Consider the following 23,713-nt stretch of genomic DNA (forward strand, 5'->3'; position numbering starts at 1 on the left):
GCCATTTTGGAATGTGTCCCTGCACAGTCCGATACTGTCCAATCAGTGCTGACTATATCTGTCTATGTAGGGAAATATACCTGTATCAAGTGGAATGATAACACCCAGTTGTCAATTTATTCATACATTTCTAGGAGGAAGGACAGAAACAGTTCTATGGAGGTCTAAGAAAAAAATACAAGTATTTAGTACTGTCAGGAGTGCTGACAGCTTCTCTTTAAGATTTCAATCTATACTGTGAAATAAATTTAAAAAATAGCACCGTAGTGTCCCATCACCTAGAATTCACGTTTGCTAGGAGTAAATCACAATATTGGCACAATTCCAAAGCTGACTTGTCAATTATTATCCCACCAGCAAGTAGTCCTATGAAGCTTGGCCACGGAAGTTGAGTATCACACATTGGAGCTTGAAACTCACCTGCATACATGTTGCAAACATTGAAATACAATGCCGTCTCTAGAGGAGCAACTAAACAAGTTCTTTTCAGCTTGTATGATGCTTATAGTATTCTACATGCGCAGCTAACATGACATTGCTTCATTGGATCAGTGCTAGACAGAAATGGTGTTGCATACTGTATACCCTTTTGATCGCAGTAAATGGACTAAGTTGAATGTTAGTTTTAAAGATGAAGCAGGTGGTATTTTGATTTAATCTTTTTCATGGCTTATGGGTTGTTATCTCTATTCTTAATAAGAAACAATAAGCAATCTGCCCTCTCCATGTTGAAAAAGACTCCTCAATTATTTTAGAAAATTTCACAGTAGCTCATTGGGTATGGATCTTCAGAGTATAACAGAGCTCTCCTTTTATTTCTCTTGCTGTTTTACAACCCTGATCATGCAGAGTTTATTTGCACTTTTGATTAAATAATATTCCCTTTGGCATTCCTGTGGGCTTTGGCTTAAAACTAAGCTCATTAACCCTTTACTGCTTATCACCATATCGAGCTTCACACCATGCGCTGTCCAATTGTCCCTGTACAGAGCATAACTGCTTCCCAGGTATTTAATGTTATGCATGTGTTTAGATTCTACAGATGCAAATATGTGTTTATATTTGATGGAATGGTTATTAGATGTTTTATTTTTCGTGATGTTGCAGCTCTTATTACAGTCCTTTGCTATGAATAACATCTAAGGCAAGGTACACTCTTGTGTTACAAAAATTGTCTGTGTAGCAACCGCAAAAAATGGATATTCTTCCATCTATGTGGAGTTCGTTGTGCCATCCATAGTCGATGTCTCCATTTTTTTTCTTCTGTAGGCCTATCAGTTTTTGAGATCCACAAAAAGAAGGAATTGAAACAGTCCTGATTGTTTTTTTCTGCTTTTCTTATGTTTCAAAAAAGATTTATTGAATTTTAACTAGTGAAGTGGCCACACTTTGCCGCAATGACCCCGCGTAGGGAAATGTAGCCAATTTTCAATGGAGTACAGAGATTCATTAGCAGCCTGACATAAAAAAGAACAAAAGAAAGAAGAAATTTAGAATGAATACAGGGAATGTTAAATACAACCCTGTATATTGTACAAGGAAGGGATATATCTGAATGTTTCCAATATATGGGCTATTTAAACTGATATGATATATTATATATATATAATTTTTTTTTTCAATAGCTGGCCATGATATAAAATAATAAAAGAAGCATTACTTACCTCTGTTATCCACCCAGAAAACAGCAGAGTGGCTCTAGTGAAGATCCCACTGTCAGCACAGACTAGAAGTCATGTGACTGCTGCAACCAATCAGTGACCATAGCATCACCGCCCATTCTCCTATCATCAACGCTCACATCCTGGGCACCATGATGCCAGGAGTTTGGAATGTGTTGCAGCAGTTGCCCTACTTTTGGTCTGTGCTGATATCAGGGTCTCCACCAGGGCTGCACCACTATTTCCTGGGGGAAGGAGAGAGTTCCTTAATAAATTTCATGCCCAACCATTTACTGAAAATTTTTTATACTCAGACAGCCCCTTTAAGAAAAGCAGACAGCACACGAACTGCTCACGGATGCCATCTGATTGTTGTCTGTTTATTTTGCATCCCCATTGACTTGAATGGTTGAGTCTGATCCATAAACCGTATCAGAATAGTGCATGCCATGAGTTTTTTTCATGCATTCCATGCGTCCGTTGTAAAACACTATTGGGCCGTATGCTGTCCATGTGTAAACTGTTTTTTAATCAGACACTACACAGACGAAGAAACGCTAGAACATTTAAGACATGGAAGAATTTTGTGAATAATGTTTAATATTTTTTTATCCGGTGCCAGTAAGGTAATTGATATTTTCATGCCTTGCTGTAACCTATTCATATCATAAAGTATACTGCTAAACATCCCAGTAGATGCAGCCTTAGCATAAATATTCATTTCAAACCATTTTCAAGACAGAAAACAAAATGTCCAAAATATTTTATTGAAAGCAAAGAAACAGACGGCTGAAACAACTGATACAAAGTGATATGCTTTTATTGAAATAATTATAAAATATGGTTGTGTGTAGTCAAGAGCTTTCAATTTCATAGTTTTAGCACAGCATCATTAGCATGGTTGAATTCGTTCCCCTCCAGTCTCCAGGACAAGAGCATTACATTCTGGTTGCTAGCAAGTTTATAAGTGGACATCAGCTTTTTGCACAGATAATCACTCTGAACGATACCATTCTATGAATGTCTGTAGTTTATGGAATGTACCATATGCATTAGTAATAATTGTTACATGCAGAGGTGTCATGTGAAGCTTCTGGGCCCCAATGCCAAACCTGTAACAGGGTCCCTAACTATAATACTTTATTCATAGTACTGGGCTTCCTATATGGAGAAGAGAGGCCTTATGGGCCCCCTAAGGCTCCTGGGCCTGGGTGCAACCGCATCCCCTGCATTCTCTATAGTTACATCCGTGGTTACATGCATACGTATTTATATAGTGTTCAACAGAGGCATTTGCATTATCAATATTCCTTTGGAAAACCACTCTACAGCATAGTTACCAATATCCATCTAAATATTACAAGCTGGGAATCATTTCTATGTTGTCATAATTAGCCATTCTCTGATTGGCTATAACAGAAGCTTCCGTGCCAGTTGTTGTATTCCATCTCTAAATACTTATGTATTTACTACCAGATGCCTTGGAAAGCAAAGTAGTTGGCATTTTTCAAACTACATTCGAACAGAACAAAGCACTCAATGCAGTAGTAAAGCAACACGTCTTGCTTAGGCGTGGTTTCACACAGAGTGTTTTTTGGAAAAATGCCACTGCAATTTTTGATGACATTTTTTGAGCTAAAGCCAAAATTGAATTCAAAAGGAATGGGAAATCTAAAGAAAGACCTTATGCTTCTCCTTCCTGCTGAATCCATTTCTGGTTTTGGCTCCAGGTACTGCATCAAAAACTTGCAGTGGCATTTTTCCAAAAAATGTTGTGTACACCTACACCAAAGAAAAAACCACGTGGCACTTACCAATGTTAATTGCAGTTAACACTTAGCTTTTAGGGTATGATTTCTAAATAGACAATGGAGTCACTACATATTCAAAAGTGATGGCTGTTTTGCTGGACTGTATCTTTCATCTAGGCCTTCCCCTTATTTATTTATTCCTCTTGCTTTTACAGCTGCAGCATATTCAGCAGGGCTAGACATACTTTATATTCTCTCAGATCATTCCCTGTCCCAAACGGGCTCATAATCTAGTTTCCCTATCATACACACGTAAACGCTAGGGTCAATTTCACAGGAAAACAACTTACCTAACAATATGCTTTTGTTGCAGAGGTGAAAACCACTGCATCCAGAGAAAGTAGCACGGGGGGAACTTGATTGCTCCATAAATAAATCATACTTAGTTTACCTATGTTTACCCATAAGTATTAAGGAAAATGTATTTGACATTTAGGCAGTCAATAGTAAAACCTTAATTTTTTTTAAAGTAATCTTTAATGTCCTGTAAAACAAAAAAACATCCAAAGTATGCCTTAACAGAATATAAAGCTTTCTTGCGTTGAGCACAATATTTCAAAATGATTTCCGATGACTCGTATTATGCTAATAAATGTATTGTCTTAGTTAAGTTAAAAAAAACTATCCGGTTATTAATGGGTTAATAGTACTGTAATACTTGCTATTTGACATCTTGGTCTATCCTTGAAAAATAATATGCAACTGTGTATTAAAAAGAGTATTCTGCAGTTCAATAATTGTTAACGAGCACCAAAGAAATATTAGAAGCCAAAAAGCAAATAAGAATGAAGGAAGAATGACTATAAAATAATGCTGCATTTTGGCTATATAATCATTTGGAATAAAGAAGACAAAATAAGAAATAGTAGAAAAATCATTCTGTAGTACAAGTTTAAGAAAATGAAACAAGATCATTCAGCTTTCTGTTTTCGAAAGGACCGAGAATTTTTGGCCATTCACCTAATTTTGCAATAACCATTTTTTTACATTAAGCAAAAACCTTAATGTACTAACAACCCGTATTTATAGAATGGACAGCTTTACATGGGCGAGCAACATTCATCCAATCTGAATCATGGTGACAATTCATACATTCACTAACGTTTGGCCAGCATAAAAAATTAGGATTACAATTGCCAGTTAATAATGACCATTACCGTAACTGAATATTATCGTTGGTTACTGTGTGGAATTTGGTCTTTAATGGAAAAAGTCTTTAATGAAATGTATTAGTAATTTGGGATGTTAACCCCTGCACTATTTTTTAGGAATCCTCGAACAAATCTTGTTTATTTTAAAGTTTGCTTTAAGAGAAAAAAAATATTTCACATTTGAAAAAACATGGACAAAAATTCTAAATGGGAATTAATAATTCATCTTCCCCTTGATGTGAAAACAGTACATAAGGGTAATACCAGTGGGTTGAATTAATTAAAATATTATGCAGAGAGGAAGCATATCTGGCTCCGGGATTTGTGCTACCACGAGCTTCATAAGAGAGTACACCCTGAACTGAAGACTTTGTTGCCAAATGTTCATGTTCCGATGCCGTCAATCTTTTTACCTTACTATATAAAGAACAACAAAACAGTGATATGTCAATAACATGTCAAATAAACACTGTTGATTGTTTAGGGGAATATACTGTATTTGTGAGTATGAAACATCATCACATTTTTGCTGCACTGTCCGCAAGCTCTTCTTCCTTGGTCAATTAAAAGACAGTTCTAGGGAATGTTCCTAAAATAGTTTCTGATTAATCACAATTATGGTATATCATATTAAAAAAATAAAATAAATGCATACATATATATGTACTAATGTACATACATATGTACTGTGACCTCAAAATCCAGCATGGTCTAAACTGCCACAAAACTGCAGCAGTCACTAGTGCAATGTGTAAATGGGAATACATTAAGTCCTATAAACTAAAATAGAATATCCGGTCTCTACAGTAGTAAAATACATTAGAACCCAAAATAGTGCCACGAGAATGCCCTGTGGATGTGCCACTATTACCACTATAGATAGAGCCAATTCTTTGAATGGTAAAGAAACATAATCTATTCTACATAAGCTTTTATGGCTAAAAAAGCTACTTTTTTCTAGCAATAGGGACACAGTCGTAACCAAAGTCAAACCTGCTATGCATAGTTAAACATTGAGCATGTAAGTGGAATGGTTCCAGGAACCTGGTGCAGCTTTTAAAGTTCTTGAAATTCCAAAAGAAACTGTATGTTTCATATGTACTTAAACCTATAGCAGGGAATCAAATCTATCACAGCTAACCTGCTACCATTAGAAAATATAACAGAATGAGCCCGGCCTATACAAAGAATATAAAAGTAGCATTAATATACATTACACAGACAGGTGCCCAAATGTTCTTTTACTATAATGTGTGAGCTGCACAAGTTAAGCAAGCCAACTTTCATTGTGATTAACATTGAGAAGGGTAGGAATAACAGAGTACTGCTTGCCTACTAGAATTGCTTTTTTTTTTTAAGAAATGCATTTTTTGAACAAAAATACAAATAAATGAGTATCAGTAAGAGAAATCTATAAGAGTATCTCCACCACAGCAGCGTAACCTAGAATAAAGTCCTGTGGTTATTTTTATACTATAAATGATATTACTAACGTCTAACGCTATGGTGATTTTGCCATTGAAAATAAAGAAATAATGAGCAGCCTTTTCTCACATAGTTGTTAGCTAATTGCTTTGGCTGATACGTTAAACATAATGTATACTGAAAGAAGAACATGCTAGAAAACATTCTGAGACACATGATACAGAGAAGATCTGATTATATTTCACTACATCAATTTATTATCACCACAGCAGACACATATGCATATATATATATATATATATATATATATATATATATGTGCGGATGTGTCTGCAAATGTTGACTTGCCGTGTAACACATTGCGATAACTTAACCACAATGTAAGTAGTCCAATTTTAATGGACTACTAATAATCATTAAATTACCAATACCTACCTGCACTCCAAACACTGTATCTCTAGTTCTGAGCAGCATCCTACAACAGCCATACACATATTTATGAATTTTATTAAACCAACTTGTATTTTATGACTAGTGGTCTTTTAAATCTGCTAGAAATTGCAGATTATAACATGTAATATTCAGCACTAAATTCTCTCTTTTTATGAACTCTAATTTCATATTGTGCACCAATAGGCACATAATTATGTTGATAAGTGAGTTATTCGTCCTATTGAGACCAAATGACGGAAGTATAGCAATGATAAATTTAAATATCCTAAGCTTTGGACATCTGGAAACTTGCTGCACACTGTTTTTTGTCAACTAACTGATTGGGTCAGCTGAGTGGGGCAGTTGTGGGAGAATTGGCTATCTCCCTGCTTCCAAAAATTTACCATCTCAGCCTTCTCGGTATTGCTGATTCGAAATGGTATTGTACAGTCTCCAAACCGTGATTTGCGGGGATGTTTTGGGATGGTGTACTCGGCACTCCCAGCCTTAACTCCTAAAGAACTTCTTTTAGATGTTCGTAGATAGGTGGAATCTGTGAAAGGCAAGATGCATCTGTCGGATGACGGATGCAACTTATCAAGGTTCTAGACTTACGTTAAACTGACGATGAGAAACTGCCACATTCTTTGTGGCAGTCACGTGACTGGAAGCCAGGTAAGTGCACAACTACTTTATGTGTAGGGAGATCTTGAACGTAAATGGTAATTCCTTATAGTTGCCAGTAAGCTAACATGAAATAACTCTGCAGCCATGAATTAGAGTTTTATAGATATAAAATGGAACAGAAGAGGAAGTGTGGTATGCAATAATATTTTTTACAACATTTTTGTAAGTATTTGACAGCTATGGGGAAGATTTATGAAACTGCCTAACAGCAAACCTGTATGTGCTCATAGCAACCAATCAGAGCTCAGCTTTCATTTACTAAGCTGCACTTTTAAAATGAAAGCTGTGCTGTGATTAGTGGCTATAGGCAACAAGAACATTTTTTTATACACTTTTGATAAATCTGCCCCTTTTATAAAAAATGTTTATTGTCACATATTCTGATCCCTTAAGTAAAACTAAAATAGTTTAGTACGGTGTTAGCCAGTAGAGCAAAGTGTGATTGTTCTTAGTAAGAGAAACCAAGTAATTTTGTAGATATGATACCTTTTAATGGCTAACAAAAATACATGTATTTAAATTAATGGGAGCCATTCCTGCAGTTACAAGCGTGGACCACTACACGGAGGTCGTCGCAGAGGTTTATGTGTCTGAATATTTGCGGCGCTGACAATCACTTAGCTAATCGGTCAGTGTCCCAAGCAGCGGCCCCCAGCCGAACAACTATTAATGACCTATCCTAATGATAGGTCATCAATAGTATTTCCCTTGAAAACCCCTTTAATCTTACATTTTTTTATCTCCTTTTGGGGACTTGTAACTGGTGATTGTTTGTTTGCTTTTACAATATACTGCAATCATCAGTATTGCAGTATATAATAACAATAATCTTTATTTATATAGCGCCAAAATATTCTGCAGCACTTAAAAGACAGAGGAAATAAAAACAACAGCACTATTACAAGAAGTAATCAATTGATGGAAAAAGTAGGAGTGAGGGTCCTGCTTCAACGAGTTTACATACTACAAATAATGGGGTGATACAGAAGGTAAAGGGGCTTGAGATGTGCGCGCTATGACGAGGTGGAGAATGAGGGGTGCTATACACATAAACAATAGTCAAATTGGGTCGCATAGTGGTTGAGTCGGTATGACTGCAGGAGGTGAATGATTGTGGCTAGCAGGGATTGCAGTAACTAGGACAGGGAGCATGTTATTAGGCGCAGTACAGAGGGGTTTGGCTTAGGGGATATGGTATGCCTCCCTGAAGAGGTTGCGTTTTAAGAGCATGCCTGAAATTTTGTGTGTTATGGATTGCCCGGATAGTTTTGGGTAGCGCGTTCCAGAGGATTGGTGCTGCTCTGGAGAAGTCTTGGAGGCGGGAATGAGAGGTTCAAATTAAAGGGGAACTTAGACTGATTTTGTTAGCAGAGCGGGGGGCGCGAGCTGGGTGGTGGATTGAAATGAGGGAAGCAATGTAGGGCGGTGCTGTGGAGGGCTTTGTGAATGAGGGTGGTGAGTGTAAATTGAATTCTGTATTTGAGAGGCAGCCAATGCAGTAATTGGCACAGGGCAGAGACGTCCAAGTAGTGGCTGGACAGGAAGATGAGCCTTGCTGCCGCACTCAGGATGGATTGGAGATGGGAAAGTCTGGAGCAGGGGAGGCCGATCAGCAGCGAGTTGCAGTAATCGAGCTGAGAGTGGATGATGGCAACATTGAGCATTTTTAGCATATCCACAGTGAGAAAAGGGCGTATTCTTACGATGTTCTTGAGGTGCAGCTGACCAGAGATTGGATATAGGGGGTAAAGGAGAGATTGGAATCAAATATAACCCCAAGGCTGCGGGCATGCTGTCTGGGAGTTATGGTGTTGCCACATACTGAGATGGAGATGTCAGGATGAGGTCAACTAGTAGAGGGCAGAAACACCAGTAGGTCAGTTTTTGAGAGGTTCAGTTTTAGGTAAAGAGAGAACAAAGTGTTAGAGACAGCGGACAGACAGTCAGTGGCGTTCTGGAGGAATGTTGCTGTAATGCCATGGAAAGAGATGTATAATTGGGTATCGTCAGCATAGAGGTGGTACTGGAGGCCAAATCTCATGATGCCCTGTCATAAGCATAGTTTAATATGGTTAAATACATGGCAGCCTTCACTAGGCCTAGGGCTACTATGTCAACCATCAGCTCCCCAAGATAATATCCAGGTTAAAGCTTACATGTCAAGGTCAGGATTGCCAGCACATGTATGCTGTCAAACAGCTGCGATCGGAGCTAACTCTGATCATAGCTGTTTGTGGTTCGTGTAAGCCGCTTCGAACAGCATGCACTGCCAGGTTAGCAGCTCGGCTCTTAAGCCTGCTCTATACCCAACGTGCAACTCTGTTATGTACATGTTTGTCACTTACGGGGAAGGGGGTTATTAAAAATTGCATATAACAGTTATCATTAAATATTAATAAATGCAATCATAAATCCTACCTTGTGTGACAAAGGGGACAATACTTCTACATGCATTCAATGAATATTTTAAAATGATTATTCAATTAAAAACAACATATTGGATCATACCGTATGTTGGGATAGGAAGAATATTTCTATGGCCAGCTTTACACATCTACCACTTCATATCTTCAAACTCATCTGTGTGATGATCATGCCATGAACTGGGCCATATAGGGATAGCAAGCACTTCTGACAATAATAAAGATCTTAGTATGAAAAAACAATACTTTCAAATATGGTGGAAAATCTTGTAATAAACAACCCTATGAAAAATAGTATTTAGTGCCCAGGGGGCCGAAGGCAGGGCAGATGCGCCACCAACCATGCAAACTGGGGTGCATTACTTGCTCATTATTCATATATACAATACAAGCACTTCTCTTGCTGTAAGTTGTTCCTTACCAATTACTTACTGCAGGAAAAGCATCCAAACCCCATTTTCTCCTAATAATACTAGTACCTGCAGACATCATGCATGAACTGAGAGATGAATCTATTACTACTCATACTTATCCCCTCACCATCATTTTCTCTGGTTCTGATTGTTAGGAAAAGAATATAAAACTTTAATTAACATACTATATATTAGCTGATTTACACTGAGAATTACAACCCTATTTTAGTGAAGCCAAAAGGATTAGCCAATCTGATATGGATCAGCACAGATCTGATGGGATTAATATCAGGCATTGAATTATGCCCCTACGTAACCTTGGCATGTATGTCTTCAGTCTGCTCATTGGATGACTAAATTTGTCCTTGTCTCTATGATTGTAGAGATGTTTCTTCTTAGCGTTGTCTAGTCAATTTTATTGTGCTACAATCTGGAGCATCCTCAAATGTGTGTATATATATATATATATATATATATATATATATATATATGTACGTTAATTCAGCTCTTGTTTTCTTGCTATGACTGTCTGCTTGGAGTTGCCCCTTGTTTTTTTTTCATTGATGCCATGGTTTCTGACATTATCTATCCCCGGCCTATGTTCTGCTATCCTTGCAGCATTAAAAAAGTAACTTGATTTCCCCTATAAATTAATATTGGGAAGTAGGGCTCTAGAAGGGGCCTGTTATGTAGGGAATAATTACAAACAGTTATTTCATTTAGTTTTTCTCATCACCCACTACTCGCAATATCCTCTTGTGACAACTTGTGAGACTGTTGCTTTAATATAGCTTAATAGACATTCAGATAATGAAATGTATATTGCTCTATATAAGTTTGTTTGTTCCACATTTTAAGAAGATCATAACTCATCTGATATACTGATAATTGTTTCAAGGCAGCAATAGAGGTATAAAACAGTTTCTATATCTGGAAATATATTATGGAACTTTAGCACATTAGCAGCATTTTGCTGCATGTATTGAGACATAAAGCAGTTTAACAGTGAAGCTCTACCAAGGATTAACATTGGATAGTCAGGAAATCATAGATAGATAGATAGATAGATAGATAGATAGATAGATAGATAGATAGATAGATAGATAGATAGAAGTTAAATAGATAGATAGATAGATATGAGATGGATAGATATGAGATAGATAGATAGATAGATAGATAGATATGAGATGGATAGATAGATATGAGATAGATAGATAGATAGATAGATAGATAGATAGATAGATAGATAGATATGAGATAGATAGATGTAAGATAGATATGAGGTATGTATATGTATAGATAGATAGATAGATAGATAGATAGATAGATAGATATTAGGTAGATAGATAGATAGATAGATAGATAGATAGATAGATAGATAGATAGATAGATAGATAGATAGATAGATATTAGGTAGATAGATAGATAGATAGATATTAGGTAGATAGATATGAGATGGATAGATAGATAGATAGATAGATAGATAGAAGATATGTATATGTATATATTGATAGATAGATATTAGATAGATAGATAGATAGATAGATAGATAGATAGATAGATAGATAGATAGATAGATAGGAGATAGATATATATGAGATAGATACCGTAGAGAGATAGATATGAGATAGATACCGTAGATAGATAGATAGATAGATAGATAGATAGATAGATAGATAGATAGATATGAGATGGATAGATAGATATGAGATAAATAGATAGATATGAGGTATGTATATGTATAGACAGATAGATATTATATAGATAGATAGATATTAGATAGATAGATAGATTGATAGATAGATATTATATAGATAGATATGAGATAGAAAGATAGATATTATATAGATAGATAGATATGAGATAGATAGATAGAATTTATTTTGTTAGACAGTATAATCTTATTTTCACTTTCACTCGATTTTTACTTAGAAACAAACAACAAGCAGGCGAGCTGCCGCTGGATCTTTTTATGACTTGTGTACATGCCCAGGATGGCTTGGTTTATTGAAACAAGAATACTCAGCTCATTAACGCATGGTTTACCAAATGCAAATGCCTAATACTGGTTTTGATTAGTCATGTATCAATTAACCTTGTAATAGACAATATTTAGGTGCTAATGAGCAAGTTGCCCACAACCCATTTACAAAAAGACACCATTGTGCAAATTACTTGACAAGAACAGCAACAGCTCCATCAACAGCAGATTACTGACAGTTTCCTATATTGGACACACAAAAAAAATGGAAATGATTAAAAAAAAATTAGAACCAAGAAAAAGAGAGGGAAAGACAATAAATATCTTACAAAGATGCTACATTTCTCAATAGCTGACCACATCGCCCAGCAATGGACAAATCTCAAGAGCTATGCAGGCAATGTGCCTAGAAGTTTCTTGCTGGCAGCTATTAGGAACTAGTAGGTTGTTTTCACATTGATGTTTGTGAAAATGTATACTAACTGTCTACTTAAAGAAACAAAAAAAAACTGGCTCATAATGGCTACATAAAGGCTACAGTAAAATGCAGAACAAATGGTCACATTAATGTGATAAACTGTACAGTGTACCTCTTTTATAATTCACTCTATGTGTCATTGCATGAAGGCCTGCTATACTCATACATACATGTATGTTGTATATGACATAAGAACATATTAGATCTACGCCATCTCAATAAAATAACACTGCAGAGTCTGACTTTATGTGTGTATGCACTATGTAATGGCCCATTTACACAGCAAACGATGCCCAACACTCGTCCCTGTGTCTCCTGCACGGGAGATAGCAGAGCTGGCTGAGTCACGGAGCGGCCAGCAGGGGGGTGGGGCAGTGCAGGAGATTTCTCTCCTCTCGCTCCCCCCCCCCTCCATTGAGATAGCACATTGACCGTTCGCTACTGAACGGCTGCTGTTTAAACTGCATGATGAGCAATGAGCTTCCTCGCTGATCTTTTATGCAGCATAAAAGATGAGCGAAGAAGCTCATCACTCATCGTACAGTTTAAAGTGCTGAGCCAATCAGGGGGCAGGTCTGACTCACACCCCCTTCACACCCACTGCAGGCCGGCCGCGGGGAACTCCGACTGCCGGGAGCAGGTGAGTATGTATATATTTTTTATTTTAACACTTTTCTGGATGAATTGCAGGGAAGGGCTTATATATTTAAGCCCTTCCTGACAATTCATCCCGCGCACGCCGGCAGCCCATTGCTTTCAATGGAGTCGGCTGTATTGCCGGCTCCATTGAATGCAATGCGCTGGACAGCTCCAGCCCGTTTCTAATGAAACACGGCTAGGAGCAGATTTTCGGGCGATTTTCGGGCATCGGTCACGCGATTTGCGGATGCGCATCCGTCATGCGATCCGCAAATCGCGCGAAAAAATGCCCGTCTGACTAAGGCCTGATAGTGATTTCAGTGCAGTTACCTCCAGTGATGAGAAGTGACATTTTCTCTTGGTGTCATGCACACTCTCTTTTCTTCTCTATTCAGCCATAAAGATTTTTTAAAGCTACAACTCATCTCTGCACACTGTGTTCATCCTGCTGCTACCCTAAATGCCCCTCACAAAGTCTACCACAGTAAAAATGCCCACAAAGTAATATTGTTCGCACACTGTAATAATTCACCCACAGTGACCCCCACAAGAAATAGGGCTTGTTTTGAGCCCCTACACAACAACAGTTCTACTCTATGCCCGCTGCAAAATAATAATGCCCACTTTATGCCCCCAAAAAGTATTACCTCCCAATGATCTCAAAGTAATAGAGGTCCCTTAGTGCCCCTTAACCCCTTCCCGCTCCATGACGTACCGGTACGTCATGGGAGCCTGGTACTTCCCGCAACATGACTGACCTCGCGCTATCCCGCAGCGGGAGCCGGCTGTCAGTCATAGCCGGTCTCCCGCTGCAACAGCGGGGGGGGGGGGGGGGGACGGCTCTCGTGAAGTTAGTGACAATGCCTATGATCGCTGTATAAGCGATAAGGCATGGCAGGGCAGGGCAGTAGCTCTGCCATGCCTTATCACAGCGATCATAGGTACAGTGCTGCAAGTCCCTCAGAGGGACACAAATTGTGTAAAAAAAGATTTAGAAACTGTAAAAAATGTAAAAAAAACCCCTTTTTTTGTGCTTTTTTTAATATTAGCAAAAAAAGGTAAAGAAAAATTAAAACCCCACATATTTGGTATATTGACACGTCCATAACAACATGTACAAAAAGTTGAACACGCTTTTTATTTTTTACGGCAAAAAGCGTAATAAAAACGCTGAAAAACAGAGGCAAAATGCTAATTTTTAGCATTTTGCCACCCGAAAAATGCAATAAAAGTGATGAAAAAAGCTGTACATTCCCCCCAAAATTAAAAAGTTACAGGACTTTGAATGCAGCTATAGAGAAAAAAAAGATTTCCAAAAAAAAGGGGTTTTATTGCAAAAAAGTGTAAAAACCTACAAAAAATACAAGAATTTTGGTATCGTTATAATGGTACCGACCCGCAGAAAAAATTTAGTGTGTCATTTAGGCCTTAGTCAGACGGGCGTTTTTTCGCGCGATTTGCGCATGCGATTCGCGCATATATAGAACCAATGGTTCGCTATGGTATCGGTCACATGTCCGCTTTTTATGCGGATATGCGATAAATTATAGGACACGACGTATTGCAGATCGCGCCTATCTGCGTTCGGCGTTTTATGTGCGCACCAAAATCATTTACTGCAGCTAGCTGCGTTTTTTTCGCCGGCCAGTCTAAGTTTCATGCGCATTTTGATGCGCACGGCGATTTTTCTCCGGTCAGACGGGCGTTTTGCTGCGACGATTAACGCGGCTAGGTGCAGATTTTTCCCGCGATTTTTCGCCCCCGGTCACGCAATTTGCGCATGCGATCCGCAAATCGCGCGAAAAAACGCCCGTCTGACTAAGGCCTTATGCTGCATGATTAATGCTGTAAAAAAAAAAATCTATGGCCGAATTGATGCGTTTTCTCTCCCTGTTATCATAAAAAAAATAATAAAAGTTTTACGATATAGTCTATGTACTCAAAAGTGGCTCCAATAAAAACTACAGTTCGCCACGCAAAAAACAAGCCCTTATACAGCCGCGTCGACAGAAAAATAAAAAAGTTATGGCTTTTGAAAAAATACCAAAAATACCCCAACGCCAAAATAGGCCATGTCCTTAAGGGGTTAAGGCCCCCTGTTCACGGGTGTTGCGGTATCCTGCAACGAATCTCAGCCATAGGAGCCGCCGCTCAGGAGTAGGAGCCGGCAGACAGTTCTCCGTGGGTCAGCCTATGTGACAGATTGTCCGCTCGTGGACACGGGGCCGGCGCTTTCCATAGCAATACTATGGAAAGCTTCAGCCGGCGTGATTCGCTGGCGATTTACCGCCGGCGAAATCACTGCCGTGGACAGGGGGCCTAAAAGAGTTTGTCTGAGTTAATTATTTTTTTAATTCCTGCTTCCCATCTATGAAAATAATATATGCACCCCTGCTCACTCCCTGCAGCTCCAGCGCCATAGCTCCGTTTTCTGCACTGGGTCTGTGTTGACCATCTGCAGTCAGGCTATTTATGGGATGTCACAGGCTGCTGCAGCCAATCACAGAGGTCAACGCTTAAAGAGTGGGATTTGTAAATGGTAGCAGCAACCTGTGTCATTCCGTATAAAGGCTGCTGCGGGCTGTCAGTACAGCATCATAGCATTAATCTAAGCAGCTGCGGTGGAGCGGGGTGAAATGCATATATGATAATTAGATTTATACATAGGGAGCACAATTTTGTTTTATTTTACTCGGATAACCCTTTTAAAAGCAATAGAACCCCCTTGTGTCCCTATATAATTATAGAGTCTCATCCCTGTCCCTGTAAAGTAATAGAGCCTCCTATGCTCCTATATAATATTATAGCCCCCCTAAGTCCCTATATAATAAAACCCCCTTGTGATACTATATAGTATTAGAGCCCCTTCTTGCCTCCTGTCCAGTCCACAGGTATGAACAGTTACATGGTGCTCCCTGTTTCATCACACAGCAGCACTGCACTTACACTGCTATGTAATATGTGGGCAGAGTGTAGACTGGCCCCTCCCTCTTTCTGTTCAGAGGGGAGGAGCCACCCTGCCCACATACCAGCATGAGCATGAAACAGGAAGCGTCATGTCACTGTTCTATTAATTAAAAATAGAAAAACTAAAAAACAAACATACCAAAAAAAAAGACAAAAAAGCAAAGTAGATGGACTACTTTGTCCTATGTCTAGTAATTACTACTGATATGTCCAGTGCACAAGCAGTCCATTAGGAGGAAAAGTTTATTTTTCCTTTACTGATCAAAAGAGAATAGACATATAGTCCATCTAGCAATCTATCTGGTTATTTATGTACTCCGTAAAATAATGATTAGTCCAATGTCTTTAAATTAAGATAGTTCACATTTTCTTCATTCCTGACCAGATGTGTACAGTAAATCCAGATGTACAAGAGATTTATATAGGGCAAACATATACTGCTGTTCTGAACAGGGAAGTCTAATATCCCAAAGCCAAGCACGTGCACACACAACTTCCTAGGAAGCCTGTTGATTATTAGTAGGTCTCATAAAGTGGGAGGAAAAATACACATGCACAAGCAGAGCAAGCTATAAAATGCTGTAAGGCTAGAGTCTTAAAGGGGTTGTCCACCAGTACATTTTAGATTTAATGTACAGATATAGATCATGAAAAACTAAGAATATTTGCTATTTACATGCATTAAAAATGGATCCAGTGAAGAGTTAAGGCATTTATATTTGCATAGTATAGAGACCAGAGATGAGCGAACGTGCTCGTTTAGAGCAATGACTCGATCGAGCATCGCTTTTTTTGAGTAACTGCCTACTCGGACGAAAAGATTCGAGTGGGCGCCGGGGGGCAGCGGGATGGAGCGGGGGATAGCAATCCCCCGCTCACCCCCGGCGCCCCCCGAATCTTTTCGCCCGATTAGGCAGTTACTCGAAAAAAGCGATGCTCAATCGAGTAATTGCTCTAAACGAGCACGTTCGCTCATCTCTAATAGAGACACCTGATGTTTAAATTATATAGTTATGTGCATGTCCACGTAACGAGCTGAGTGCTGCTGGACACTCGTTCTCCGTCACTCTCCTTACTACTCATTCCTTTTCTCCACGTAGTAGTCCTGCTTCAAGTTGTGGAAGCAAATTGCAAGACTGTTCCAACACAGATTACAAAGAAGGGCTCAGTCACACGGACGCATCGGCGCCCGTGTTACTGCAGGTAGCAGACGGCCGTACCTGAAGACAGATGTCTCTCTGCAGCGCCGGGAGGAAGAACATGTGACAGGCTTCATTGCCGGTCATGTGTTCTTTCATCAGCGCTGCAGAGAGACGTCCGTCTTCAGGTACGGCCGTCTTCCTTCTGCAGTAACGGCTCAGTCACACGGGCGCATCGGTGCCGATGTACGGGTGCCGATGCGCCCGTGTGACTGAGCCCGAAGTCTGCTGTCCAGTCCTTAAGCGCTGACTGACAAGCGTTTGTGTCGTAGTTTTGACTATTTTCATATATTTGGAGGTATTTTTGTATGAACAGCACAAATGTGTAGATTGTCAGGACAAATGCCATTGTCTGTACTTAATGTTTTAAAGTATAGTGTTTTTTTACAAAAGCAAATTGATAATATTAATGCTGCAGCTTGTGTAATCGGAAATCTTAAGCGCCATTTCTCATACATTGGTTTTGAGCACCATGTTGCAGTTGGAATTTAATGCTAAAACTTTACCCCAGCATTACTATTAGCAGATGTAACATATTGGGAAGGTGTCTTGCTGTATAGTTGCCACTTTATTTTTTGCCTTATCTTTATGGGCCAACCTACTCTACATATTATATACGTCTCTTTAGACTGCAAATACTAATTTTTTACTTTGTAGGATTTTTATTACTGAGTGCTAAAAGTTGCAATCGTAACCAGAACCAGGGAGGTCCATGCACTGAACTTGTTTTCAAGCAGTTGTCCATTTTACAAAATATGTCATCATTATTTAGAAGCAAGGAAAAAATATTCACCTACTCTGGTTAGTGTGACAGCGGATCAATCAGTGGTCAGTGCCATGTGCACTACGCTTGCTTTATAATATATAATAACTATTCACAACCAAGGAATATTGCACCTTTTCTTATTGGAATGTGGACCAAGTTGGAAAACTCGTTTCCACAAAGATAAAAGTTTACATGATTTTTTCTCTACAATGGAAATTCATTTTCGAAATACTTCTTTCTCCCATTTGATAGTGTAGCCTACAAGCAAAGCATCTGTGGATGTAACTCATTTTCAAAATTTTTGGACTGAACTTGTTTTGGGAACGAGTTGTTCAGTTATTTACTATCTGCAGGAGAACTTACTGAGAACTATATTTACAGTATAACTGCCAAAGGGGAAAGTAGACTGATTGGGAACTCACTGGAGACTAAATTTACAGCTGCCAGAGAGCGAAGGAAGCTGACTGGGATCTTACTGGGGACTATATTTACGGTTGCCAGATGGGGAAGAAGAATGATTGGTGGTGATGTGAAACATGGGGGAGTAAAAGAAATATAAAGTGTTTCAAGGGGTGTTGAGAGTTGTAAAAAGATTACAGAGACATAGATCATGTGACACTGCCCAGCAGGCCTCCCACAATAGCATACATTAGTAGTGGTGCTGAAGAAGATACAAGAATGAAAGTGTTAAATCTTAGGGCACAAACCATGGAAAGTAGCACATAATAGACTTATGTGACTTTTTTATTACCTTAAACCCCATTTACACACAAAGCTGATCACTGAAAATTAGTTCAAAATATAGCCTGAATGACAGTTTGAGCGATCATTTTGCATAAACTACTAATGGGCACTAATGCACATTAGTAGCTTATTAGCTTCATTTGCATGTAAATGAGGCTCCCTTTGCTGTATGCAGATAACAGCAGGTGGTCTATTATCTGCATACAGCTCCATTGTTCTCCCATAGGTCTGCAGCTGAAAAAAATGTTATCAGTGCTCCTGTGGAGAATCACAGCATGCGGACCCTGCTATCAACTGGCCAACTGAAATATGGTTTTTATGCTGAACCAAAGATCATCTTTTGGCAGAAAAGCAAACGATGGTAGCATTTACACGCAATGATTATCGCTCAAAAGACATCGTTTGAATGACTTTTGAGCAATAATCGTTGCGTGTAAATAGGCCATAAGTTTGTGGGCTAATCCATTGTTATTTAGAAGACTTAAATTGTTTTTGCTTTTCTCAATCACATGCACTGTATAGATACTGTAGTTACTTGCACTATAAAATGGGCCAAAAGAGATTTATGTAAAAGTTTATATGCTCATTGTGTCTTCCAGTAATACAGTCATTATTATAATTTAATTGCAAGTAAATCACTGTGGAAAGCACACACATAGGATGGGCAGATTATCGTTTTTATTAGCTGTTTGCTGTTTTGGACGAAAGCTCTCAGTGAAGCCATAGAACCCACAAACATAAGAAAAAATATTAGGGGTTAACTTGTGGTCACACACTGCCTGCCCTCTAACCCTTTAGTAGCTGCAGCTTTCTGGGACAAACCCAGACTGAGAATAATCTAATCTGAGAATTAACAGTCATTTTAGCTTTTCCTTGCCAGCAACATTCACCAGCGATCTGCAGCTTCAAAACGTTATTTTGATACTCGAGTTCCAATTTTATCAACCTAAAAAACACATAAAAACTATATTTATTGTGGAATTGCAATGTTTTTGTTTTTATTTACATCACATCCGTCTATTTGCAATAATCATATGGCCATGGCTGTATGGAAGTTGCATTTACAAACCTGGAGCTTCAGTTAGACTCGCAACATTATAGTTATTTATATGGATTGTGTCTATGTTACAATTACACTTGATACAATGTAAAGCTTTGAGTAAACAAGACGTTAATAGCAAATCAGCCTTGGAAATATTTTTCTGCACATACAAGTTTAGCAGTTCTGTGTTTATATGACTTCTTACCACTCATTGTGATACCACTATGCATTATCTATCGTTTTATCCAGGTCTGCAGGTAACGTTACCGGCTTAACTATCGGGGCTGTCATTAAAAACAAATGATGCAGCTCAAAGGAGTTAACTGACAAATGCCGTTCTGCTACATCTGTACTCATATTTTTAAGCCGCGATTCACAATATTACGTACTCTGCTGCTGTAATTCAGGTCACATTAACTATATCTATTATTTAGTTTCCTCGATTTCTACTGAGCAGTGACACGAACGTATAACAAACAGGAATATAATTAGTTCTTACTATTATCTGTCAGACATGCTTAGGGAAAGTGCACGATGCTGCACATAGCACGGATGAATGTCTTACGTATGACATCACACTTAGGACAGAAATGATGAAATACGATGATGTTGACAGTTTCACTAATGTTTATCAGCTGTTCCTAAACTAGCTTGTAAAACAGAAATATATATAGTAACAATAGTCATAACAGTATAAATATTAGAGATCAAAACCTTTCTGGCTTCTAATATAAAGGTAAATGCTATGCAGTAATTGACAGAAGATATGTTTTAGCTGCTTTGATTTGACATGCTGTATTATCCTGTATACTGTAATATTATGGCCTGTCTGTGCAGCTGCTTTTACTCCCATAGAAAACAGACCACATAATGTGAAGCTGAAAGTGATCTTCTAAAATTGCACATTCTGATACCCACTTTCCCTTTTCTGCTAAGCAATACATTGCTTTGCAAAGAAACGGCATTTCCTTCAAGACAGAACTTTGTGAATGAACAGGGCCTGCACTGTAGTTTGGCAGCTGAATGTATGATCGAACATCCAGACTTTGCCCCTTTTAGATTGACTTGTGTGTGAGAGACCTGAGTTATTGATTAACCAAGACTAACAATCTGGTATTTCTTAATTGAGTAGATAGAAAGCAGTGAAGGCAGATTTTGGCCTGAGACTTTATTATGGCTCAAGACCCATGGGAATGCACCCATGACTGGAATGTAATGCAAACGCTTCTACATGCAGGATACAAACAAACCAAGGAGCAATTATTCTCAATGGAAAAGTACCAGTGCTTGTCTATTATATTGTACTTGGAAAAAGGATCAGAAACAGCTTAGATCTGCTGCAATAGGATCAAGTGCACGAAGGGCGTTTAAGAAGCCAGACACTGAGGCTTGTAAAGTGTGACAGTGCTATCATATAGTTACACTGCAGCCATCCACAATACTCAGCAGCACCGCCCCTTACCTTCTAGAAAATGCATATACTTAGTATCTTAAATTTAGCTTGTCTCATGTCCCTATCAACGAGTTAGATATAAGCATTGCATAACAAACACTGGGCACGTCATATACCCATACCAATAAGTTATAGGTTTGCATTGCATAACACTGCACATATAATTGACATTTGTCAGCCGACAAGTTAGTGTTAATATGCCCAATAGTTAGCATAGGGTGGATCTTCCTTGTTCCTTTGTCATTTACATTCTTCCTGAAGGTTTAGATAAATTAGGTCACCTGGCATAGACAAGGTTAAATATTCTGACACTTTGGTTTTTTTTTTCCTGATGTGCAGGATGCCTAAACACCCACTGGATTTCAATCCATTAACAACTTGGGCCCATAGTGCCCGGTTGTTAAAAAGTAGGTCATCGAAAAAAAAAAAAGAATAAGGAGAAAGGCCAAAAACATCACAACATCACCACAACAGCTCCGAATACCTGAGTGCAAACACCGGCCTGGCTACAATAGTAGCGTTTCTGCTGGCCAGATCACACTATATATATATATATATATATATATATATATATATATATATATATATATATATATATATATATATCTTATGTGACACTACATTCTATATGCACAGGTATAGCATGACTTTGCAGTAACTCTTTGGGGCGGCGTTCTTTGCGGTGTCATCAGTTCTATGGAAAACTACAGATAAGACCATGGGCTCATGTTAAATAGCAAAAGGTAGCCATACACATTATATGAATGAGGGATGAACATCCCGATTTCCACATGACTGGGTGACCATCTAAAGAATATATGGGTGTCCTGACTTTCTAGCGACAGCAGATGTCGGGGTAAAGACGTGTCGGGCATGCTGGACTCAGCTCTGCTGCATTTGATAATCCCCTTCCCTGCTAGAACTGTTTGCACCCAGTCACCACTAACATGGTCATAAATAAGACGCGGACTTCTGCGCCTCTTACTTCTATAACAATTTTATTTCCAAACTACAAACAAATGTAGAGGAAATGTGGAAACGAATACTTTACACATCAGATGAGATCCTACGTCTATGCTGAGAAACTAGCTTAGGTGGCAAGGGTTAAAATCAAAATAAAAGAGACAGCAGCGGACTGTATGAGAGTACCTGAAATGATGCTACTTCCGGGGTGGATGTTTATGTTTCCTATAAGGCAACATTATTCTCTCCCTCTGTATATTTTATATATGCCTATGTAGCAGAGCAGAGTTTGTCACAAGTAGCGAAGATGACTTTTTTCTCTTTGGCACGACTCATTGTTATATTGTGCACGTAGGATTGCAGGTCAACCTACATATAGAGCCCTGAAAAGTTAAAATACAACTTCACATGCATTTCTATGAGAATTCTAACAACCTTGAGAAGTGCTGGATGACTTAAACCCATTGTGTCACTGATTAAAGCTGTCATGTTATAGACACAGGCTGCAACATAAAACCGTGGTCAATCTGATTAGTTGGGCTATAATCCTGTTTCCGGCTACTGATGTAAGAGTTGTGGCGCTCATTGTGACTTGTCAGTATCCCATTCTCCCTGTGATTAACCCCCTCTGCTAAAGGAATATATATATATATATATATATATATATATATATATATATATATATATATATATATATATATATATATATATATATATACATATATGTGTGTGTGTGTTTTTCCTGTAGCCAGACAGGCCCCACCCAGGAACCCAAACATGTCACTGAACTCCTAGCAGATCCTATGTAAACTTTCCCTGCTGCCATATGTAACAGATCGCCTCCCCGACTGCCACGTACAGATCCACTGCTGATCGAAAGCAATGCCCAATAAAATGCCATTGTCCCCCAAAAGCCTGTCCCGACACACAAGTACACAATGTAACACAGCTGTATACAACATACATAAGAATGACATAAAGGTAGAAGAATGTGCAGCGTTTGCCAGCTTATACTATACCCTTCCAGTCCATGCCAACACAGTAGTCCAGCACAGCCCCTACTGATGCATTACAACAAGAGGTTAACGCTATGTCGCAGAACGTCCACGCTGCAGAACGAGGGTTCCAGCTGAATAGGTCCAGAGACACATGGGCACCCTCTTGCTGGCACTGCCACCCCTTGCCCAGCCAGACCTGATAGGGGAAGCAGTAGGTAGGACACAGTGTAGAAGGCTTTATTAGTGTGCAGAATGTACAGAGTGTTGTGTGCGGCGCACTACAGACAGCCGGACCCCTTCTTATGTCACAGAATAGCAAATTAGTTCTCAGAATTTCGGGGCTGGCCTTGCAAGTTGAAAGCCTACGTCACAGCCAGAGACATACCACGTGACGCCTCCAGCCGGGACAAACCAAGTCACCTAGGGGGGAGATGGGGTAACCCTAAACGCTAAACCCACGCCTAGAGCCACAATAAAGAG

At 38.9% G+C, this 23,713-nt stretch overlaps 1 protein-coding gene and 1 long non-coding RNA gene across 4 annotated transcripts in view; one reads left to right on the top strand and one right to left on the bottom strand.

Annotated features, from left to right (window-relative positions):
- Positions 1-23,463, bottom strand: LOC136627247 (uncharacterized). The gene is made up of 3 exons (XR_010792763.1): positions 23,255-23,463; positions 9,676-9,798; positions 1-1,457 (listed from the first exon to the last, which is right to left on the bottom strand). It is a non-coding gene; the product is annotated as an uncharacterized lncRNA (long non-coding RNA).
- The window catches only part of BCL6 (BCL6 transcription repressor), a 61,437-nt gene that overhangs the window by 22,875 nt on the left and 14,849 nt on the right, over positions 1-23,713 (top strand). The window lies entirely within an intron of this gene.

This window comes from Eleutherodactylus coqui, chromosome 1 (genome assembly GCF_035609145.1).
Source record: "Eleutherodactylus coqui strain aEleCoq1 chromosome 1, aEleCoq1.hap1, whole genome shotgun sequence".
NCBI classification, from domain to species: domain Eukaryota; kingdom Metazoa; phylum Chordata; class Amphibia; order Anura; family Eleutherodactylidae; genus Eleutherodactylus; species Eleutherodactylus coqui.